Source organism: Pinus tabuliformis, chromosome 3_2, assembly GCF_031772625.1.
Source record: "Pinus tabuliformis cultivar Carrire ecotype Pingquan chromosome 3_2, CPIR1, whole genome shotgun sequence".
NCBI lineage: Eukaryota > Viridiplantae > Streptophyta > Pinopsida > Pinales > Pinaceae > Pinus > Pinus tabuliformis.
The window spans coordinates 1,236,279,561-1,236,293,018 of NC_142302.1; the positions used below are offsets into that span (position 1 = coordinate 1,236,279,561).

General features: G+C 38.5%; 1 non-coding gene across 1 annotated transcript; it reads right to left on the reverse strand.

Annotated features, from left to right (window-relative positions):
- Nucleotides 1-12,820: 12,820 nt before the first annotated feature.
- LOC149185214 (U6 spliceosomal RNA) lies at nt 12,821-12,923 on the reverse strand. Its single transcript, XR_016257882.1, has one exon. It is a non-coding gene; the product is annotated as a U6 spliceosomal RNA (small nuclear RNA).
- Nucleotides 12,924-13,458: the final 535 nt, after the last annotated feature.

Consider the following 13,458-nt stretch of genomic DNA (forward strand, 5'->3'; position numbering starts at 1 on the left):
AAGCTCCTCGAGCTTGGTATGCCAAAATGGATAGCTTTCTTTTAGAATCTGGCTTTTCTAGGTGTCATTCTGACAATACTGTCTACACCAAGAAAGTGGGCAACTCTCTCATCATCCTTGTTCTTTATGTTGATGATCTTATTCTTACTGGTAGTGATCCCAACCTTATAAACCATGTGAAGTCCAGCCTTAAAAAGAAATTTGAAATGACAGACTTAGGACACTTACACTATTTTCTCGGTCTTCAAGTCTTGCAATCCCAAGAGGGTATTTTCCTTTCCCAGTCCAAGTATGCTTGTGATATTCTTCGTCATTTTCACATGGAAGACTGTAAGCCAGCCCCTTCTCCCTTTCAGTCTGGAGTCAAACTTTCAGTCTCTTGTACTTCTCCTGAAGTTGATGCTACCTTATACCGTCAACTTGTCGGAAAACTCTTGTATTTAACCCATACTCGTCCTGATCTTTCCTTTGTTGTTGGCCTTGTTGCTCGTTTTATGCAAAACCCCCGTGAAAGTCATTGGAAAGCAGCTAAAAGAATACTTCGTTATGTTCGAGGTACAGTACAGTTTGGGATTCATTACAGTGCCAAAGCAGCTCCTCTGTTAGTTGGTTTCACTGATTCTGATTGGGCTGGTGACCTTGATGATCGGAAGTCTACTGCCGGTTATGTCTTCACTCTTGGTTCAGGACCTATTACATGGGCTTGTAAGAAACAGGCTGCCATTTCTCTTTCGTCAGCAGAAGCAGAGTATCGTGGTGCCGTGGAAGCTAGTAAGGAAGCCTTGTGGCTTCGTCAGATCCTATCAGAGTTTGGCTTTGAGCAGCAGCATCCAACCACACTTTGGTGTGATAATCAAAGTGCCATTCAGCTATGCAAAGATCCAGTCCAGCATCAGCGCAGCAAACACATTGAACTACACATGCACTTCATCAGAAAGCTCATTCATGACCATGTTCTTGAAGTGCAATATTGTCCAACAGATGATCAGGTTGCAGACATCTTCACAAAGGCTCTCACAGAGGCGAAGTTCACTAAACTTCGATATATGCTTGGAGTTCAGGAAGTTGTCACTAAGGGGGGATAGGCTCTAGTGCCTCCTTCCTTCTCCTATTGTGTCATATTTGTAAATCCTTCAATCCTATCCCAAGTTGTTCTTAAGGGGGGATGTTAGGATATTCCGACACATAGGATATAGTTAAGTTCAACTTGGTCTAGTATAGAGTTAGGTTAGAGTTAGGTAAAGTGTGTTTCTTTACCGTTGTACATTTTGTAACTTACAATCCGACGGTCACGATATGTAGTGATCCGACGGTTCACTCTCACCTCGGTATTACCGACACTTGATCCGTGGCTTGACACCCGATTGGTCCATGAGTTCTATTTAAAGCGCATGGAGGGTCATTGTTCGGGTAATCCGTGCATGAGAGAAGCTTATGTAAATTTTCATTCTTTGATTAATAAATTGTCTGTACCCACGTTGGGACAGGCCGTGGACTGTTTCCCTCCTTGCACTCTGAGGGTTTTAACCACGTCAAAAATACTGGTGTATTGATTTGAGATCTGGTTGTGAGCGGTGTCCTTTTGGTATTCTTCTGTGGAACTTACCCTGTAAATTCCTACATTTCCCACATCGTGGAGGTGGACACCGTGAATTGAACCCTTGACCTGTGACGAATGTGAGATTAGATAATCGGGGTTTCTGTGCAGGAATCGAGAGGGAAAGAGATTTGGTTTTGTTCTGATGTTTAGATGGGATGGATGTGTCTGCAGGCAGGCCTGGATGTTGAGTCTGTAGTCGAACAACGCCATTCCAGATGAATGGATTGATATTTCTATGGCAATATGCATAGTGAACAGTAGCCTCCAGGGTACAATCCCAATAAATCCCATCATGCGATGTTCATTGTTTCCTACATGATGGGTTTAGATCGGTTACCCATTTTTCCAATTACTAAAAATATGGCGATCATAGCCATTCTGATTGCTGAAGATGTTAGGATATTCTGACACATAGGAAATAGTTAAGTATAACTTGGTCTAGTATAGAGTTAGGTAAAGTGTGTTTATTTACTATGTACATTTTGTAACTTACAATCCGACGGTCACGATATGTAGTGATCCGACGGTTCATTCTCTCCTCGGTATTGCCGACACTTGATCCGTGGCTTAACACCCGATTGGTCCATGACCTCTATTTAAAGAGCATGGAGGGGCATTTGTAGGTTAACCGTTCATGAGAGAAGCTTATGTAAATTTTCATTCTTTTATTAATAAATTGCCTGAAGTGGCCGCGTTGGCTCAGGCCGTGGACTATTTACCTCTTTGAGGGTTTTAACCACGTTAAAAGCACTGGTGTATTGATCTGCGATCTGTTTGTGAGCGGTGTCCTTTGGTGTTCTGTCTGAGGAACTTACCCTGTAAATTCCTACATGGTAGCAGAGCTATTTGAGGGCCGCGTCCGTTGGTGATCCAAATCTGAAGCCGGTAGAACTGCATCCGACTGTCGTTTCCTAGATCTGCTATTTCTGACTGCTTTCAGGCCGAAAGGACTGCTCTGTTGTGTTAGGAGCATTTGTTCCAGTGAGGAACCCCTTTCGTTTCACGCGAAAAGGTTTCTAGTAGCCCTAGCTACGTCATTTTTAAGATCTGGAGGTATACAGTGTTTATTTGTAGTTTCTAGTTATTTTTCTCTCTGTTTATTATTTCGGTTTATTTAGCTTCTTTTTTATTACCGGATCTATACCTTTCTTTTCTACGTATGCTCTTTGCCTTGCGACTCTGTGCGATCTGGGCAAATCAGAAACACAAAGGAAGGATTTTTCTCATGCGTATGCTCTTTTCCGCTGCGCCTTAGTGTGATCTCGGAAAATCAGAGACATTGAGAAAAATATTTAGTTTTCGGGTAAAGCTTTCGTTTTTTTTTTTATTTCTGTGTTGGGTTTTGTGTTTTTTGTTTTGTAGGGAAAAAGAGCTTTCTCAAAGAAAGCACGCAACCCAAAGATTCAACCCTCTCTCTCTCTCTCTCTCTCTCTCTCTCTCAAATTTTTTGTATAGCTCAAGTCTCCATTTTGTGGGGGCAGATTTTTTTTATTTCCGCACATTCCCGCACTTCATCGGCGACTTCATCAAATTTTCTTCAAAAAGCCATAACTTCTTCATCCGAAAGTCGTTTTCAGAACCTTTTTTTTTAAACGGCCTAATTTTTCGAGATCTTTCCATTGGAACACTTAGTTTCAGCATCTATAGCTTCAGTTTTTGTTAAAATGGAAAGTCCATGCCAAGTTATTCTTGACAGCACCAACTACTTTCAATGGTAGTCCTACATTGCGGATTTACTTAGAAGTAAAGGTCTCTACAGAATAGCCACAGGCCAAGAAACCAAACCGAAAGATGAAGATAAGGCAGCTAAATGGGAAAATAGGCAAGATCAAGCACGTGGGTTGATAGGGATGTCTATTTCTCCAGATCTTAGATTCCATATTGCAGAACTTGATTCTCTTGATGAAGCAATGAAACAAATTACTAAAGTCTTGGGAATTAAAAATGAACTTAGAGCCCATCAACTTGAAAATTAGTTGCTTACATTGGACCCCAATAATTTTTCTTGCATTGAAGATTTTTTGTCCAAGTTCAAGACCCTTAGACTTCTCTTGGAAGGTGTTAAGGTTAAGAAAGAAGATAGTAACCTTATATATTTCATTCTTACTAAGTTGGGACCAGCCTACTTTGTGTTTGTTTCCACCTTCCATTCTACAAGAGAAGCCTTCATTTCTCAAGGACAAGACTACAAGTCCCCTTCCTTTGATTCTTTTTGTGATTCTTTAATAAGAGAACAAGAAAAACTCTTACACCTTGGTCTTCTTAATCTTGGAAACTCTTCTAAGAAAGCGTTAGCCTCCCAGCAGCAACCAAATCCAAAGAATCCTAAGAAGTTGTATCCTAAAAAGAATGGTCCTAAACCAAACAAGGGTCCTAAGCAATTTCAGCCTCAAAATGAAAAATCATTTCAACAAAATGATAAAAAAATAAAAACAAAGGGAAGAATACTGATAGACATTGCAACTTTTGTAATCGAGATGGCCACTTAGAATCCAAACGCTTTAAGAAGATGGAAGCCTTGGGAGCAGCAATGAAGAAGCATAACATCCATTTGGAGCACTCTTCAACTTCAACTTCATCTTCAGGAATGGCACTTTCTGCATGTGGTTGTCAAGCATCTCGGTCTCGCTATGCACTAAATGTATCTTCTTCTTCTCATTCTCATGAGTGGCTCATTGATTCTGGAGCTTCTTATCACATGGCCAAAAACAAAGCCATGTTTTCTTCTTTAAATGATTGTAACACCAAAAATATATATGTTGGTGATGATAGATCTCTTAGTGTTGTAGGGACTGGAACTGTTCATATAGACAATGGTCAGTTTAATGATGTATTATGTGTTCCAACCTTATCCTACAACCTTCTATTTGTATATCAGATAACCCATTCAGGTGAAGGTAAAATCGTTGAATTTTCACCTCACGATGTTGTAATTAAGGACCTAAGAGATCCTAGACAGATTTTAGCTACTGGCATTGCTGATGATTCTACAAGGTTGTATAAGTTTCACAACTTTGGGTCATCAAATCTTCCCTCAGTATTTGTTGCTCATAATGATGAAGTGAGCAAACTTTGGCATGAGTGATTTGGTCACTTAAACTATCGCTCTCTTCAGAATCTATGTAAAGAAAATATGGTGACAGGTCTTCCAATGGTATCTTGCAGAGATGGTGTTTGTTCCAGATGTGTACTCGGAAAACATCATCGGGATAGTTTTGAAAAACGTGCCTCTTGGCACGCCTCGGCCCCTTTACAGCTTGTGCATAGTGATTTATGTGGTCCACTTCCAGTTGTTTCCTTCTCTGGCTACAAGTATTTCTTAACTTTCATTGATGATTTCTCCAGACGCACTTGGGTATACTTCTTAAAACTCAAGAGTGAAGTATTTAACATGTTCTTGGCCTTTAAGGCCTTTGTTGAAAAACAATATGGACATCAAATTCTTAAGCTAAGATCTGATAATGGCGGAGAATATGTTAAAAACAACTTCATCAACTTTTGCACTGAGCATGGAATTCAAATGCAACACACTGTTCCATATACTCCACAACAAAATGGTGTAGCTGAAAGGAAGAATTGCACCTTAAAGGAAATGGCTAATTGTATGCTTCAATCTAAAGGACTTAGTCTTAATTATTGGGCAGAAGCAATTAACTGTGCAAATTACATAATAAATCGCACTCCTACTAAGGTTTTAAAGAATATCACTCCAGAAGAAGCATGGAGCTTAATCAAACCAAATGTAAGTCACTTTCGTGTTTTTGGAAGTGAAGCATGGGCCCATATTCCAGATGAGAAACATAAAGCTTTAGAACCTAAGAGTGAAAAATGTATTTTTGTTGGATATTCTGAAGATGTCAAAGGATATAGACTTATTCCACTTAAGTCCAAAAATGTTATCATTAGAAGAGATGTAAAGTTTGCTGAAAATATATCAGCCTGCGAGCCTAGTTCGGCGGATGTGCCACCTCTCCCTATCTCTTCTACTTTTGAAAATATTTCTTCTTCAGATGATGAAAGCGAGGATGAAAATCCTCCCCCACCTTCTCAGGATCCTCCTTCAGCTCCTCAGCTTCCAAAATGGGTCCGTGCTACTCGGGATGCAGCAGGTGATCTTGTCGGTGATCCTACAGATCAGCGATGTACACGTTCTCAGTTTGATAGAGCCTCTTCTTTACTGGCTCAAGCTTCAGTGAATTATGATCCTGACACCTTTGCAGAAGCTTCAGGCCATCCAGATTGGGAAGCAACTATGAATGAAGAATATCATTCATTATTGGCAAATGATACATGGGATCTTGTTCCTCTACCAAAGGGACAAAAACTTTTTAGATGCAAATGGGTTTACAGAACCAAGTATGGACCAGATGGGAAAGTTGATAAACATAAAGCTTGTCTTGTTGCTAAGGGTTTTTCACAAGTTGAAGGCATTGACTATACTGAAACCTTCTCCCCTGTTGCCAAAATGAACTCTATCTGCCTTGTTCTTTCCCTTGCTGCCTCTTTCAAATGGGAAGTCCATCAAATGGATGTTAAATCCGCCTTCTTGCATGGGGACTTGCATGAAGAAATCTATATGGAACAACCTATTGGCTTTATACAAATAGACTCTAGCCTTGTATGTCGGCTTAAGAAATCCCTTTATGGTCTCAAGCAAGCTCCTCGAGCTTGGTATGCCAAAATGGATAACTTTCTTTTAGAAAATGGATTTTCTAGGTGTCATTCTGACAATACTATCTACACCAAGAAAGTGGGCAAGTCTCTTATCATTCTTGTTCTTTATGTTGATGATCTTATCCTGACTGGTAGTGATCCCAACCTTATAAACCATGTAAAGACTAGCCTTAAAAGGAAGTTTGAAATGATAGACTTAGGACACTTAAATTATTTTTTTGGTCTTCAAGTCTTGCAATCCAAGGAAGGTATTTCCCTTTCCCAGTCCAAGTATGCATGTGATATTCTATGCCATTTTCACATGGAAGACTGTAAGCCAGCCCCTTCTCCCTTTCAATCTGGAGTCAAACTTTCAGTCACTTGTACTTCTCCTAAATTTGATGCCACCTTATACCGTCAACTTGTAGGAAAACTTTTGTATCTAACCCATACTCGTCCTGACCTTTCCTTTGTTGTTGGCCTTGTTGCTCGGTTTATGCAAAACCCACATGAAAGTCATTGGAAAGCAGCTAAAAGAATACTTCATTATGTTCGAGGTACAGTTAAGTTTGGGATTCATTACAGTGTTGAAGCAGCTCCTCTATTGGTTGGTTTCACTGATTCCGATTGGGCTGGTGACCCTGATGATCGGAAGTCTACTGCAGGTTATGTGTTCACTCTTGGTTTAGGACCTATTACATGGGCTTGCAAGAAATAAGGTGCCATTTCTCTTTCTTCAACAGAAGCAGAGTATTGTGGTGTTGTAGAAGCCAGTAAGGAAGCCTTGTGGCTTCGTCAGATCCTATCAGAGTTTGCCTTTCAGCAGCAGCATTCGACTACACTTTGGTGTGACAATCAAAGTACCATTCAACTATGCAAAGATCCAGTCCAACATCAGTGCAGCAAACACATTGAACTGCACATGCACTTCATCGGAAAACTCATCCACAACCATGTTCTTGAAGTGCAATATTGTTCAACAAATGATCAAGTTGCAGACATCTTTACAAAGGCTCTCACAGAGGCGAAGTTCACTAAACTTCGATTTATGGTTGGAGTTCAGGAAGTTGTCACTAAGGGGGGATAGGTTCTAGTGCCTCCTTCCTTCTCCTATTGTGTCACATTTGTAAATCCTTCAATCCTATCCCAAGTTGTTCTTAAGGGGGGATGTTAGGATATTCTGACACATAGGAAATAGTTGAGTATAACTTGGTCTAGTATAGAGTTAGGTAAAGTGTGTTTCTTTACTATGTACATTTTGTAACTTACAATCCGACGGTCACGATATGTAGTGATCTGACGGTTCATTCTCTCCTCGGTATTACGGTTCATTTTCGCTCCTCCTTTTGAAAAAAAGTGGTTTCCTCGATGGCTTACTTCTGTGTCAACTCCATTAACGCATTGAGTTAAGCATTTCAATTCTAACTATGGATTGCAAAATTTCCATGAAGTTGTGGAGTTCGACTCTTGTGAATTGTTGTTTTGGTTTAATTTGTAGTTGTGAGTTAAAGGCATTGAGGTACAACGCTCGTTGAAACCATGATCATGGAGAAAAGTGTTGTTTGATGTTGTGGGAGCTCGTTGTAGAAGGCGCTTCGAGAAAAGCGTGGAATCACTTCTGGGACATTGTTATTTTGCTAATATTCACCAGTTTTTATCTCTAGATTGGTGGATATTTTTTTTGTATTTCTATGTTTTCTAATTTGTTTCCAAACGTGGAAGTATTGAGACTTCTAGTAGAATCACTGCCTGGAAGGCCATGTGTAGTAGCTGGTGTTCAAAAGAACTGCATAGTTGGCTACTGTAGAATTTGACGTTGATAGTAGAAGCAGCGATGAGAAACATTTAAAAAAAACTGAAGCAGTTTGAAATACTGGCATGGTGCACATCTCTCTCTGGAGTTACTCTTGCTTGCAATTTACATTATTGTTAATCTGCAATTCCGTAAAATTTGAGTTTGCAATTCCATGAGTGAAAGTGGCTGGAGAACGATGCAATTCTAACCGAAGGTGCATAAAGTTAAGAATGATTGAAAAAATTCGCGTCTTTGTGTGAGAGCTAGCTGGCAATGTGTAAGATGGAAGAACCTAATTCAAAGTACTTTTGCATCCAGTAATTCAAATCAAGGAAGAATTGCATGATCATTGGGAGAGTCATCAAATCAGATTGATGACAAAATATTATGGTTTGTATTGACTATGGGGGAGAGATGTCATTGAGGTAAAAGAGGAGGATTTGTGAGCTGTCATGAAGTCGTCATTGTTGTCTAGTTTTGTGCATACCCAGCCGTAAAGGGAGATTGCAAAAATAAGGTAAAAAAAAATTGTGTTTGTTCATTGGCATATATAAAAATTGAAATGCATTTGAATAAAAGCACATAAATGAAGCCCGCAAGAAAGACGAATATTGTTGAAGTGGACTTGGATAATTCTACTACTAGTATGGTGATTATTGTACTAGCTTGAAAGTTCCATCAGTGATTACTTAAATTTTGAATGCTTTTGTGTTGAAGCCTGCGAAATGCACAAATTGTTGCACCAAACCTCGAGAGACAATTTTTTAAGACAATTTGCTTCTAAAGTTTGAAGTGTGACATTCTCATTGCTTGAGAAGTTGAAGAATGATGTACTCCAGTAATTAATAAAGGAAATTTTTTTGTGGTGCTCGTGTCTTAGATCCGCCTGAAATTGAATAAGGGGATCTTAGGTACACAATGTGTAATGAATGCTTGTATGACTTGTGTCGAGTTTTTAAAAATGCTCTTTTTCTTATGCTTCAACAAAACAACTACATGCACAGAAGAAAGTTTACATATACAAGTCATCGATCAAGCTCCTGAAATCAAAGCTCCCATAATCAATTAAGTTCATAAGCACAAAGCGTCACATCATCGACTTGATAAAAGCAATATTTTGCAACAACATTTCTCAACAGCTAATTCATGCCATCAAGTTAAGGACACTACACACTCAAGCATTTCAAAGTAAAATTGCAATCAACATCATCAACACTTTTTGTATCACTCTCTGATAAAAAAAATTTAACTGAATTGTACGGGTGCATTCTCGGTTGTAACCGACACCCTAATTTAAATTGTTAAGCTGAATACATTAAGTCAAGTAAGTCTTCAACTAAGCCATCAAGATTGAACTTGTCATTTGTCTCTTGGGTGCATTTTCGACAGTGTTCGACACCCTTCCTTTTTTTTAAGTGCATTCAGTGAGTACATTCAAGAAAGCACCAAGTGTCAATAAAACAATCAAGCAAGTTCAAGCACATAATCAAGCAAGCAATCATCTTCAAATGAGCGTGGACTCTAATCTTCAAGTAAGCATCAAAACAAGCATGTATCTACAACAAGTGAGCCTGTGTAAAGCTCATTAAAGCATTCATAACGTTTCATTCAAGCAAAGCAATCATCATCAAGCGAGTGTACAATCAGCAATTCAAGCAAGTGTTCAAAAGCATCAGCAATCAACAACCAATACAAGCGAGCATGTCATTTCAGTGATCGACTCAAGTGAGCAATTTTCAAGCACGACTTCTACACCAAGCGAGCCTGACTTCAAAGTAAGCAAGACAACATGGCGACACACATTCAACTGTCCCAAATTCTTCACAATTTAATGTTATCATCAGCCGACGGTATGGTACAAATCAGCAAAGCAACTCTTGCTGACATTCAAGTGCATATTCAACATGCACATGAAACAATTGAGTTCCTTCAACTAGAGTCGCAACTACAAAGAGATGAGCTGCAACAGAAGAGTGCTTCTTCCAAGTCATTCAACCATACAGATGAAGATAAAGATGTTGATTCCAAATCACTCATCCAAACAACTTCAAGTGTCGAAGTTGTTCATGATCAAATTCAACTTTCTTCCAAACCCATCATCAAGCCATGGGAAGAAATTCAAAGTAATCGAAATCGACGCGGCTTAGGATATGTCGAAGATGATGACAACTTACATATCCCTGATTATTCACAGCCCATTCAGTTCGTCAGTGCCGGATTACTTGAACATATCACCTCAACAAGTTCTCCGCAAGTTGCAGATAGACATCAATGCACACAAACTGAAAGTGCAGACAAACAGAAATGCATGCAAACTCTAGTTGCAGACAAACCGAAATGTTCTCATTGTCAAAGAACCGGTCATCTGGAAGATCATTGTTTTGATCTTCATCCTTGTCACCATTGTGGCAAGCAGAATCATTCATCAGAGAAATGCTGCAAACAAGACCAACCTGCCAGATTAAAGATAAATTATTCATGGATTGATCCCTGGGAATGGTCATCCACAGCCAGAATATTGTACAAGTTTTACAATCAAATTCACTCACACATATTGCAGCCAACAGTCAAATGAAGATGGTACTCTCGTGCAATTGAATGGGGGAGTACAACAGTGAAACTCTCCTACACCTGAAGGGGGGAATCCCGATATCAAATGTAGATGATTATCTCTCCTTTCAGCTGACAAAGGGGGGAAAATGTCAATGAAATTGACAAGTGGTTGTCAGACTGAAAGTCTCGACAACATCAGCGAAGCAGCCAGTGGGCATCTTCATCAACCAGTGGGCATCTTCATCAACCAGTGGGCATCTTCATTAGCTAGTGATCATTTTTCATCAGCAGTGAGCATCAGCAAATTCGCCAGTGGGAGACCAACAAAAAAGTAGCAGTGAGCAGTTTTCATCATAGCAAAAGCAACAATGAGTTGTTTTTCGACATCTTCAGCCAGTAGGCAATCATCATCAACAAATACGCCAATGGGCGTTCATCAAATTATGTCAGTGGACACTAGATGTTATTTTCAAGAAAAGGACAGTTGGATCCTTTTGCAGCTTGGCACATGATGGAGTTGTCAAGCGACATTCAGAGATGAATCAGACATACAGTTGATTCATGTTCTCTTCAGATTTGAGTTTTTTTTCAGCATCTAGATTTGGCGGTTTTTTCAGGCAAATGATTTTTGAGGAACAACTTGAGAACTTGGAAGATGGTTCCTTGTTCTTTTGGATTTATCATTGAGGGGGGGAATGTTAGCCTCACTCTCTTAAAAACAATTATAAATCCAAATTAAATTATTAATTAAATTAAATCATGAGAGTTAGTTTCTCAAACTAAGGAGTTTAGTTAGGAGGAGAGATTCTCTCCAACTAGTTCTCCTAAATTAGTGTGTAAGTTGAGAAAATGTCTCAACCAAGTGAGTCTAAGATAGACGCACTATCTTAAGACCACTTGCTCATGTATTTAAATGTATTATTAAATTATTTGAATAAGAGAGAGAGAAATACATGAGCATGAGAGACCACATGATGGCTCTCTGCCTTTTCCACCAGTTTATTGTTCTGTGAGTTAATTTGTTTTGTGTGAGTATTTTATGTTACACTTGTGTGAGTTTTCAACAACTTTCGTCCCTGAAAATGATACATGAAAAAACACAATCTGTGCAATTTCCGTGACTTTTTATGAAATTCAAATTTGATACTCAGAGAGAAAGTTATGATGATTTTCCCTAGCTCAGTTGTTTGAGATGGAATTCTAGAGCCTCCAAAAACCCTAACTTCCTCGGATCATAACTCTGAAAATATAGCGAGCCAAGATCTAAAATTTGTACAAAAAGTTCAACAATATTTCTTTTCTGCGTGATTGCAATTTCAGCTTCTGAAACCTTGTATAAAAAAATGATAGCGAAAATTCCAAGACCTGTTTGAATAAGTGAAACCCTAGAATCTAAAGCTCTGATACCAAATGTTATGCAACCAGCTCACAAAATAGAAGAAAATATAGATCAATGACTTAGAAATTTTTTTCTTTGAGGGGCAAACCTCTTTTACATTACATAGATGAACAATTCTTGGATGATACAAATGATAGGACCTCCTTGGTACAAATAGGAGTCTAAGGGATTACAATATAATCAGAACCTACATAACAATAATAATGTAAGGGCACAATACAATAACAATAACAATAAAGGGAATACAACATTATTATATGGACTTAACATAAGCGCACCCATAGGACTTCTTCTGTGTGATTGAGAGACTACAGTCGCACACTTAAGCTTGCTTCTGTGCGACTAAGGCTTAATCTAAGATAAACCCTCTCTTTTCAGACCAAAACTTGTTACAGACCAACAATGTCAGATATTTGTATATTTGTATCAGAAAACTTCAACAATAAAAAACATTCTATACATATAATGCAAATGATGAATAGGTGTAGGTAACTAATGGAGAGTTTCTCCCTCTTAATGAGCAGCCCCTTCAGCTATCATTATTCAAGTCATCAACCTATGTATAATACTGTCATGCATCAGTAGAACTATTAGATCAGGTTTTAAAACATATATCCATCTTGGCCATAACTTGTTAGCATCAGCTACTTCATCATTACATCATGACATAAATCTTTCATCAAGGATTGATGTCAAATGTCTAATAGGATTATACTTCAAGATTCATGATCACAACATCACTTCTTTATCACATAACTCAATCCATCAAGTCGGGGCAATCAATTTTACCATATCTCATAATTACTAAGCTAGAAAGAATAAAAATTTGGACCATTTCTCAATTTGTGTGTGTCATCCTTGCACAGGTGCCATGCTAATCTTATTTATATCATTCCAATTTTATCATATGTCTCCGAAGAGATAAATCTCATAATCATCAGGCCATGCTAATCCTCTTGTTAACCTTGATTATCTTAGTAAAATTCATAATTACTAAGCTAACCAAGGTCAACAAGAGGATCTTGAATTTCAATCTTATTGTTACACTTCTATCATTATGGTTATCATGCTTATCACAATCATTAATAATTGAATCAAGTTACCATATATAAGAATCAATGTGCTAGCCTTCTTTATAGGATCAGAAAATCCATCATGTCTAAAATGAAATATGCTTGCCAAATATCAAGAGCACCAATATATCAAAAATCAATGTCTCTATGTAGCTTTACCATGACTTAATAGAATGTAAGATACTTGTCCAATACTAAGTGCATCATCTCATCATAAGTATCATGAATCAAACTTACTTTCATATGCATGCATGAGCCATTTGTGAAGGTGACATTCCCATCATACCTTAGGGCTTACCTTGCCATACAATATTGCAGTTGAAACATAACATTGAAACAATATACCATGCATACCTTGTAGTATTCAAATACCTATGCACCTTCT